The 11,476-nt window shown below is 42.4% G+C and overlaps 1 long non-coding RNA gene across 1 annotated transcript in view; it reads left to right on the forward strand.

The window, feature by feature from the left end:
- Window positions 1–6,297, forward strand: part of LOC122239604 — a 127,401-nt gene extending 121,104 nt beyond the window's left edge. Inside the window, exons 3-4 of the long non-coding RNA XR_006218850.1 lie at window positions 5,198–5,321; window positions 5,754–6,297. This is a non-coding gene — a long non-coding RNA (uncharacterized LOC122239604). The remainder of the gene's footprint in view (window positions 1–5,197; window positions 5,322–5,753) is intronic.
- Window positions 6,298–11,476: the final 5,179 nt, after the last annotated feature.

The following is an 11,476-nucleotide window of genomic DNA, read 5'->3' on the forward strand; positions in this document are numbered from 1 at the left end:
TTTAGCTCTGACAGAGCTCTGAGAAAGGTGAACCAAAGGACCCAGGGTCCTGTATACCCTGGTCCTGTTTATATGTCCCAGGAGCATGGTTTGTGTTTATGCTACAGCATATTGAGTCATTTTCCTTGCATTTCAAAGAAATGCCAACTTTGAAAAAAATCAATAAATTAGGAAGCCAGGGCTTTTAACGGTATCTAACAGAGCTGCTATTACCACTACAGTAATGGTCAATCTCTATACATATCTTTTTTAGTTCTAAGGAAAAACATAAAAATGAGTGATTTTTTTTTTTTTTAGCATCAAGAATTTACAAAGCATGTCAAGCAAATGGATCACTTAAATGCAGCATATTAGTGTTCTTGGCCTGAGCAGAGCAAAATCCTCAGGTAATAAACAATTTGGGAGGGACCCATAGGAAGTAAGCAAATAAGCCAAGATAAAGACTTTACAGCACAAGTCTTCTTTGAGTTTTTAAAGTACCAAGATTTGGTTTTTCAGTTATAGCTTTTGGGAGATTTAAAAGGGAATACTTGGAATAGAGAAGGTTGCAGTTTTTTTGCTTTTAAAAATACCCTCACATATATCTAGCCACAGGCAAACATGTTCATAATTTGATATTTAAACATTCAGTATGTGATTTGGTTAATCATTTTGAGAACTAATACCATTTCATTAAAAATTTCTTTCAATTCAGTTTGGGGATTAGATGAGTTTTCAAAATTCTCTTAAGTTACGGTTTATTGCATTTTTGGTCAGTGCTTTTTTTTTCCTCTATGGGAATATATTTTCCATTTTTGATTTCTATTTCATTGACGAAAAATATTTCCATTTACAGAGATGTGTTATCTAACCAATTGATTAAACAGACATCAGGCTAAGATTCTGTCTCCCACACTAACCAACTATGTGACCTGGAAAAAATGACTAAAACTCTGTGGCTTAAGTTTTTTATGTGACAATAAATGATTATAGAGTTTTTAATGCAAGCTTAGAACATGGTAACAGCTCAAAAAATGTTAATGTTAGCTAACAGAGATGTAAGTACTCTTACATCTTTATTCACTGCTTCTATTTGTTCAATTAATTTGAATTCTAATCTAGTCCTTTAAAATACTAGTCATCTCACTATTTTAACAATCTCATCATTGATAAAAACATAAAATATCCATCAAATTAACAACCCTTTAAAAATTCCAGTTGAAATGTTGCTTACAAAATTGAACTATTTTCTTGCTTTTGTTTCTCTGACTTTACCTGAGATACCTTTTATTATTTCTTCATGAATCTTTATTAACTTGTGACATTTCTACTCCTCACGAGATTTGTGTGTGTGCTTTATGTCATACATATTTTTTGCCAACCAATATACCATGGTTTTCATAATCGTCCCCCCAATCACATGTGTACCCCTTCCTTTCCTGTGGTTCCAGGATAGTTTATTTTTTAAAGTAAGAACTTCTGTTTTCCTGATTTTATATACCCATGACATTTTTTTCTCTCGTGAAGTTTTATTCTTCTCTGACAATTTTCCTAAGCCAATTGGAAACTTGGAAAACATTGGTATTAAGTTTCTATCTAAAGGGTGCCTGGTTGGCTCATTCAGTTAAGTGTTGGACTCTTGATTTCAGCCCAGGTTATGATCTTGTGGTTCTTTGTGGGATCGAGCCCCGTGTCAAGCTCTGCGCTGACAGCATGGAGCCTGCTTGGGATTCTCTTTCCCTCTTTCTGTGCCCTGCCCCTGCTTGTGCTCTATGTCTATCTCAAAATAAATAAACGTTGAAGTTTCTAGCTAATAAAAAATGTGTAAGTGGGTGAACAACATCAACGTTCAACTTTTCTCTGCTAATGGAAACAAAAATGATCATACTCTGTGGTAAACCGTTACCTTGGTGGCAACAATGAACCTTGACTCTTGGTTCACACCCTTGTATAGTTCCCTCTTACATTGACTCTGGACTTGGTCATGGAACTTTGGCCAGTGGAACATTAGCAACTATGATACAAGTGAGAGCCTGAGAAGTGCTTTGATCTTGGGGCTTGTTTTCTTGGACTATTTGCTCTTGGAACCCACCTGCCATATTATGAAAAAGCCCAAGCAGCCATGTGGACAGGCCTAGAGAGCAAAGGACTGGGGCCCTGGCCAACAGTCCTCGTTGGGATCCCAGTTCACAGCCAGCACTAACTTGCCAGCCTTGTGAGTGAGCCATCTTGGAAGTGGGCCATCCAGCCCCAGTTGAGCTGCCCCAGCTGACATCATATGGAGTAGAGACAAACTGTCCCCACTGGATCCTGATCAAATGACAGAATTGTGAGCAAATAAATGATTGCCACTGTCGTAAGCTTCTACGTTTTGGGATGGTTTCTATGTAGCAATAGATAACTGAAATATACAATCACTCTCATTCCTGACCTCAGGTACATAATCAACAGAAATTGGCAGCAAACTGACTCAGGGCTACACTTATGCTAGACAAACGTATATCGCTTCCACCTAAGACATAATTAGATCTCGAGAACAGGGGGAGCCTGAGGCTCAGGTGAGCAGCAAATGGTGCTTTTCTAGAGGTGGCAAAAGTTTCCTCCCTCCTCCTTCTCCTCTCCCCACCATCCTTATTGACATACATTCATGGAACACCAGTCAACAGGACAAAGTTCCTGCTCTGATGGAACTTATTTATTCTCCTTCCACTTCAGTTGTTTACCAAGATGCCAAAACCTCTGATAGCTTGAAGTCTGACTTACTTTCTCATCCCTTATACAGTACCAAATGTTGACAAATGACCCAAAGGCGGCTGGCCAAGAGAATGAGCAAGTGGGTCGTTAGCCCATTTTCAAAGACAGTGACTGACAGAGATGACAGAAGAATTGAGATCTTACATGTGCTGCATTCATCCTTAAGAGATAATTTTTCTGCACATATATCGCCTGAGGTTGGAAAGCTCTGCATTTCCCTGTCTTCAGTGGGCAGTGTGTCTCTTAAAAGCTCCCATGACCCAGATTTCCCTGTGGAATGTTTCCAGGCACCTCCTTGCCTCTTCAGTACTCATGAGGTTTGTGATGTCTCTCTGGATTCTGCACACCCCTTGGTGTGTGAGAAAGTAGGTGGGTTTTAGCAGCTGGGGCAGAGGCTTGCAGGGTGAGACAGCTCTTGGCTGCAGTTAGAAAATAAAACGGGTGGTACGTTCCAATTTCCTCTTATGCTGAGCAGCTGACCAGAGGACAAGCGCTGGAAATCCTGGAGAGGTAGAAACAAGTGGAAGAGAGTTTATTGCTCTATAAATACTTCATTTACTCCGAAGCAGAGGACTCACCGGTCATTTGAGGACACAATGGAAGATTAAGACGTTTTCCTTGTAGGGAGACAGTACAATGCAATACTTGCAAGAATGGGTGCTGGGGACAGACTGCTCAGGTTCTTAGATTTCTTTCATCACCTATTAATCTCGTGACCTTGGTCAGGGTGTTTATATCACTAAATCTCAATTGCCTCCATGTGTAAAGTAGGGAAAATGGTAATCCCTGCCTTATGAGTTGTTGGGAAGAACAAATGTGCATGGTAAATGCTCAGTAAACATCACCTGTTAGTATTAGCTATTGTTCTTTCCTTAAAAACTGCAATTTACTTCCACCGATTGAGTATATTCTTTAACCTGCAAAGCAGAAAGGACCATTTTAACTTTTCTACAGACACACTTTTTGAGATACATTCTGGTTTTGTTTTCTGATAAGAAACCTACTTGCAGGGGCACCTGGGTGGCTCAGTGGGTTAAGCATCTGACTCTGGATTTTGGCTCAGGTCAAGATCTCATGGTTCATGAGTTCGAGCTCCATGTCGGGCTCTGCGCTGACAGCATGGAGCCTGCTTGGGATTCTCTCTCTCTCTCTCTCTCTCTCTCTCTCTCTCTCTCCCTCTCCCTCTCCCTCTCCCTCTCCCTCTCCCTCTCTCTCTGCCCCTCCCCAGCTCTCTTGTTCTCTCTCAAAATAAATAAGTAAACTTAAGAAAAAAAGAAATCTACTTGCAAGATCGAAACCGTCTAGCTTCAGAAAACCTTTAATCTAAAAATATATTTTAAAGCCATATCTCATGAATCTTTTCATGCATGTAATCATTTACATGGATCTGTATCATCAAGAATTTAAAGCAAAGCATATTCTTTACAACTCAATATACAAGTAGGATTTGTGAGGCAGCTTTGAGTGGTTTCTGGCTGCAGAAAGTTTTTGATCATGCATCCTTCTTGGAGCAGTCCATTCACCAGGGAGCTAGATCTAGGATTCCTATTATTTGAAGAATCTTAAAAGAAGTTCTATGTTATAGGGTCTTTATTGTCAAGCCAGTTCATCTATCACCACACAAGTCAGTTTACTGACAGAGCTTGACAAATGCTGCATTTTATATTGTGTTTCCTTTATCTCTCCCCTTCCTCCCCTTCCTTTACCTCCTTCTTTTCTTGCTCTGGCCCTCTCTTGCTCTCTATCATGTTAAGCCTTGCATTATTCTCCTTCTGAGAGATGAGGTTTTTTTTTTTTTTTTTTAAGTTTGTTTGTTTATTGAGAGAGAGAGAGAGCAGAGGAGAGCTACATAGAGAGAGAGAGGGAGGGGGAGAATCCCAAGCAGGCCCTGTACTGTCAGTGCAGAGCCCAATGTGGGGCTGGAACCCATGAACCATGAGATCATGACCTGAGCCGAGATCAAAAGTTGGACACTTAACCAACTGAGCCACCCAGGAACCCCTGAGATATGAGGTTTTTTATGCCCATAGAACAAGTGGCAAAGAAGGTCATCCATATAATCTTTAAACTTTACCTTGTAAAATAGAACTTATCTCTTCTACTCTCCATTCAAACTGTGTTTAAAGACTGGGGTGGAACTTTTGAGTGTGTTCAGTCTCCCTTCTTCCTTTGGTAATCAAGGCATGCGAAGCACACCTTAGAGTCCATCCACATGCATAGAGGACTCATGGACTCTATAATTAGAAAACCATGTTCTCATTTTATAACTACTACTCTTTACTTTCATGCCCAATATCCACTCTGTAGGGATTTGCCTGTTAATTCCCTCATTTTGATGTGTTCTAGTCCTATTACTTCTAGGAATGGGCCCAGCGTGGGTGCCAGATTACAGCAGAGTCAGATTTCAAGTACTTGTTTTAACCAGAGATACCTGAAGGGCACACATCTTTCTGTTGATTCATAGGTCTGCTCATAGTCAGCAAGAGACCTGGATCGTTCTGACTTCCCAGTCTTGAGAAGTGTCCTGTTATTAGCAATGAGTCTGAGTCCTGGAATCTGGAAAAATGCTCTATGCCTCTTGTGAACAGGTGAGAAATGACAAATGGATGGCCCTGGGAGGTGAGAAAGTTTAATTATTTTCATGATGGCTTATATCAATATTTGGCAGCAGCATGTCATGGCTCATTTGATAGAAAGAGCATGAAAACATGAGGGATTCCTTTTTTACAATATGACCCTGTGAATTTCCTTCGATGAAGGAGCCATGTCTTATTTCTCCCTGCGTCCACTTAGCACAGTATGTTGGCAGTGAGTAGGCACAGAGCAAGCACTGATTGCTTGAATAAATGCACGCCCTTGTTCAAAGCTTCGTCAATTACCGTCTAATAAATGCAATCATTTTTGTGATTAAGGCTCTTAAGTTCTGATGTTGGCAGACAATTCATTGCCAGGATAAATTTCTGGGTATCACTTCACAGTAGCATAAGGTCTGACCCCTCCATGCTCTTCTGCTTTCCTAGGACCCAGTGAATGGAATGTCGCCCTGGGATGTGGAAATCTCAAGTTTCCTGGATGTAGGGAAGTTTAGAAGGGAGAGTCAAATGAAGATTCACAGTCTTGAGATCGCTGCTAAAGGTGACCTAGGAAAATGCTCCTCTCGCCAATCATGGTACGTACTACAGAGATGGGAATTTGGTAGAATAGAAACAAGAGTAGAAACTTATGCTTATGTCCCCTGCCTGACTCTGAAGTTGATCTATAATTGACATCTGTGGGAAGGAAGGCAAAGAACCTCTTCTTTCCTGGACCACTTTGAGAAAACATTAAGGTGGTCTTCAGTTCCCTCTTCCCTTTTGTGTATAGTCCAGCTCTCTTATTGTATAGAGGAGGAAACCAAGGATCAGAGTGGCAAAGTGGTTTTTCAAAGTTATCTAATCAGCTACAGGGCTGGAGCTAAAATCCAGGGCTCTAGAGTCTTCAGTGCACCGCTGTTCTGTCAGCTTCCCATTCCATCTTCCACCCAGTTCCATTCTCAGAGACCTCGTCTCCTGGCCCCTGTCACCATTATCATGGCGGCAGCATATAGAGAGCTCACTATGTTGAAGGCACTGTGCACTTGCCATGCATTTCATTTACTCCCAACAACTTCATAAGGTTGGTCCAATTATAATCCCCACGTCCCCACAGCATGGATGAGCCAGCTGAAGTTTAGAGAAGCTAAGTATCTTACCTAGGTTTCCATAGCTGGTGCTGATTCCAAAGTTCATGCCCTTGAACACTGTGCCCCACATCCCTGTAAGGGGCTTGATTGGTTCATGGTCTGTGTTCCTTACAGAGCTTGCTTTTGTTTTTTTGTTTTGTTTTGTTTTTTGTTTTTTGTGTTTTTACTATCAAGTTGAGTGTAAATAGCCTGTGTATTAGTCTTCTAGAACCACCATAACAAAGTACCACAAACTGTGAGGCTCAAATAACAGAAATTTATTTTCTCAGAGTCCCGGAGGCTAGAGGTCCAAGATCAGGGTGTCAGCAGAGTTGCTTTATTCTGAGGCCTCTCATTTTGGCTGATGGATTTTCACTTTCTTCCAGTATCTTTACCTGGTTTTCCCTCTCTACATGTCTATGTCTTAATTTACTCTTATAGCGACACCAACCATATTGGATTAGGACCCACCCTAATGGCCTCATTTTAACTGAATTACCTCTTGAAAGACCCAGTCTCCAAGTACAGTCATACTCTGAAATATTGGGTGTTATGAATTTGGGGGAGGACACAATTCAGCCCATAACAGCCTGATGTGCTGTCACTTCCCAGGGTATTTTCATTTTGAAGGAAGTCTCTTAGATCTATAAATGCTTAAGCCAAAGTAATAATCTATGGTGTGTGTTTCAAGCACTAGACCAATGCAGTATGCACTCTGTTTTTAAGGGGAGGTGGGAAGAACACAGGTTTTAACTTCACTTCCCATAATGTTGGCCAATCCTGCCTTACAATTAGCTTGCGTGTGTGAATTCTCAGATCATTTAAAGGGACTTGGATTATGAGAAAAACAATTAAAACTTGTAGTGCTTGTTCATCAGAACCTCAGTTGACACCGTACATTTCTAATGATCATCCCTTCTGGAAGAATCTGTAACCCTCACAATTTAATGTCCTTAACAGCAATTTTCAAATTCCAGAGGTGTCTCGGGTGAATTCCCAGGGTCAATGAATGACACATCCCCAGAGTCATTTACTGTTAGCTTGAGAGCTATTTGCTTGGCGTGCAAATAATCCCCTGGCTCCTGACTGAAGAGAGGCCAGTTCTTCCTTCTCAGGAAGGCCCTTGAGTTCTGTTTATAAATCCTCTTTTGTCGTAAAATCCAGACCCAGAGAGCTTCCACTTGCACTCTGGCTGCGTGCTGCAATGAAGGAAAATCAAGGATGGGATGTGTGGACAGTTAACATAACTGGACTCCAAGAGCTGCCCACCTGGAACCCCCAGAATCATGAGTCAATGAGGAAATGAGAAAGGAGCATTGCAGGTTTCAAAGTGTGGGGCCTCCTGGGTTTCTCCTTCCCTGGGTGATGTGGGGCTTACACAGTGGCTCTATTGTTCAAAAAAAACTGAGGTGCCAAGCTCCTGCCCTGAGAAAGACTAGCAACGTCTCCCCTTCCCTCCTCTTCCTGTGCCCTCCCCCTTCCCCAGTGCCTTGGCATCTGAACCTGTTGTTCAGGTCAAGCCAGCTGGTGCAGGTGCCATGGTATTTTATTGGACGTGTCATACCTGTGTCAGAAGGGTGTCCGTTTATGACATAAAGTGGTGACTGATGCTTCCTTTCCCCATCACAACACCCGCAACCCCCTGGCTGTATTTTTCCTCGAAGAGTAGCTGGGTTAAGGTTATTACTCCTAATTTAAACCAGTCCGTGTGATGGCAAAACATTAAAAATGAACCCTCCGTCCTGGGTATCTAATCCCAGCTCTTCTGTAACTCGGTGTGTGAGTGGCGTGAATTGCCTGACCTTTCTGGGCTTCTTCCTTCTGTAAAATCACATCTCAGTTCCCTTAGAGCTCTGTGTCGACTAAGAAACAACCAAACAGTGCGCGGCTGTTGGCCAAGCTGCGGGATCTGTGAGGCCCAGCGGTGTTCCAGCCCTGTTTGTCAGCGACTGCAGGGGCTGATTCATTCTGTCTCTCCGGCGGGGTGAGGGGGCAGAAGTGCCAGTCTCTGTGCTGTGTGCTTGGTGTCTCCCTCCTTGGGACAAGTCTGGGCTTCACCCCAAGTGCCTGTGAAAGCGGGTCAGAGCCTGTGAGAGAGGGTGGACACAAGGCGGGGAGGGGGTGGGGGGTGGGGGTGGGAGTCTCTCACATTTGTTTTTGGTCCTCAGAACATACCAGATGGACTTAGGATAACTGAGGATCTGTGAGCCAACATTCTTGTCAGGAGGCCAAAGAGGACAACGCCAGAACTGTTCTGTGCCACGTTGTGCCGAAGGGTGACACTTCCCCTCAGAGGCAAGGAGCCTGAGGGCCTGCTCTCTGCTCCCGAGAGAGGCAGATGTGGTGCAGAAAGTTCCAGCATTGCCTAGTTTTGTTCATAGCTCTCAGGCACCTTGGCTAGAAAGAATCATCTAATTCTTCACATCTCTTTCTCCCACCTCTCTCCCTATCTTCCTTTCTCTTTCTCTCTTTCAAAAAAGCATTCAGCTTCTCTTTTCAAAGCTATAACAAAAATGTTTATTGTTTTTAGTTTTATTTATTTCAAGTTTACTTATTCTGAGAGGGGTGGGAAGAGGAGAGAGAGAGAATCTCAAGTAGGCTCTGCATGAGGCTCGAACCCTCGAACGGTGAGATCATGACCTGAGCCAAGATCAAGGGTAGGATGCTTACCTGACTGAACCACCCAGATGCCCCCACCATGTTTATTGTTTGTAAATAGGAGGGTGAAACCACAGTGCAGAAGTTTAGTTCCTGCTTCATGGAACATCTTTTCTCTGGAACACTGATTTGTCTAGCACTTGAATACCCACAGTAATCTTTGTTGAGTCATCAATAACTGTTTAATAAACATTATTCGGAACACCTGGGAAGATAAAGATTTGAATGTAATATATTTTTCCACATACTTGAGAAATATGTTCCATGGCCTAGAAATTTCTTACACATTTATGCACTCACCAATGTGCTATTAGTTTGTAAATAACACGAAATGTTTGCTCATGGAGGTGGAAGGGATTTTCACATGATTCATAACCATCTGGTTATATAGCAGGAAATGAGGTGTTTGTCAAATTTCTTTTTTTTTTTTTTCCCTGAAGAAGTTAAACATGTGTTCCACGGCCTACAACCGTGAGAGGTCTTGTACTATTTATCGTTATAATCCGTGGGCTTGTGGCGCGTGCATTGCCAGAGAGTTCGGTGGCTGCTGAACACAGCTGCCCGAAGTTAATGATTCAGGAGCCACCATCTGCGCTGAGCTGTCTCCGCGGACGGCACACAGATCCATCCAGAGGCAAGGCAGTGCTCAGGCTCACAAATTAACATCCTGATCCTCAGAAAACTTTCCAGGTAGAAGGGCCAGTTTTCTGAACTTTAAAAGTTCAGGTGAGTCATGAGAATCTTGCATTTGGGGAATCTGCCAGCCGATTTAGTCAGCTAGCCAATGTGACAAGTCAGACACTAACATGTAGCTTGGCAAGCTACAAGGGTCTTACTAATGGGTTAGCTCCAACAACCTCCTTTTTTGTATGCAAATCCAATTTTCCAATTACAGTTGTGCTCAAGTGGGTGTCAGGTGTTCATGTAGTTAAGGCTAAGTGTTAAGCCGCATCATGTGTAGAGTTCAGGGGATTCATCTCTTGCTGTGACTGTTTGTAACTCACCCTCCATGGATCCCCTTCTAGAAGGGGCTGGACGGGAGAAGAGCTGGCCCTTGGTTTGGTCAGTGAGGAGAAGAGAAGAATCTGAGAGATAATATCTTATCTGCAATGGGAGGTTGGAACATAGGCGGCCTGCCTGATGAGTTGTCAACCCAAAAAATTTGGGTGATTCTCTTTGGGCATATGACCTGAAGAAAGAAACTAAGGCAAAAATAAAGAGTTTCAAGCAAAGGATGGTGTGCACACACTCTGCAGAGAGTTCCCCCATCACAAAGCACAGCCACAAGTCCCATTTTTAAAGGGGTCTGTGGCTTGTGCCGTAGGTGGGGAGGTTAAGTATTAAGATCAACAAGGTGGTTCAGATGCCTCCCTCTGACCCCACAGTATCATAGGCAGGTTCAGACCTAGAGTTGAGACAAGAGATGTGAAGTTTTCAGCAATTTTGAAATATGTGCAAAGTATATGTTGTATGCAATGATGATTTGTGGGGGAAGGAAAATAACTTTTACGTAGTAATCTGTTTTTTACCTTTCTTCAAAATTAAGGACATAAGCGTGTTGTTGTACTTTGTGACTTGCTTTGCTAGCAAATTGGTTATCTTTGATATATTTAAAAGTGTGAAGTCCTGGGAGAAAGTTTAGAAGCATTTGGGCATGGAAAGTTTTTTTCTAGGATAAAAAGAAGCAAATGACCTTAGGAGAAAGTCGCTGTATATGTACTGCAGACATACAAAAAAGAGTTCCAAAGGTAAGGATTTTCTTTCAGATTTAGAACTGATTAGGTGCTTTTCTTGAAACTAGTATTTTTATTTTATTAAAAAATTTTTGATATTTATTTATTTTTTGAGAGAGAGAGAGAGAGAGACAGAGCATGAGCAGGGAAGGGGCAGAGATGGTGACACAGAATCTGAAGCAGGCTCCAGGCTCTGAGCTGTCAGCACAGAGCCTGACGCGGGGCTTGAACTCACCAACTGTGAGATCATGACCTGAGCCGAAGTCAGACGCTTAACCAACTGAGCCACCCCGATGCCCCTGAAACTAGTAATTTTAAATCTTTGGTCTGTTTCTTTGCTCATGACATGGAGATGTTGGTACTTGTGTTTAAATTATCGAGGCCATCCTGAGATAAGAACAGTCAATCTAACTGGGCTCCTCCACCCATGATCCCTTCTCATGTCTGCTGGCAGAAGTGGGTGTTCATTTCAGTGCACATTGCCCCGAGGTAGGAGTTACGGTCCATAGGCAAAGCAGAACTAATTTTCTTTCATTCCATTCCTGGTGGAATGCTTTTAGCACCTTACTCAAGAGTGATAGATATGCATTAATAGACAATTTCTCAAAGAACATTGTCTCATCATCTCTATATCAAAGATACATAGATGTAC

The sequence above is a fragment of the Panthera tigris genome, chromosome B3, assembly GCF_018350195.1.
Source record: "Panthera tigris isolate Pti1 chromosome B3, P.tigris_Pti1_mat1.1, whole genome shotgun sequence".
Classification (NCBI taxonomy): Eukaryota; Metazoa; Chordata; class Mammalia; order Carnivora; family Felidae; genus Panthera; species Panthera tigris.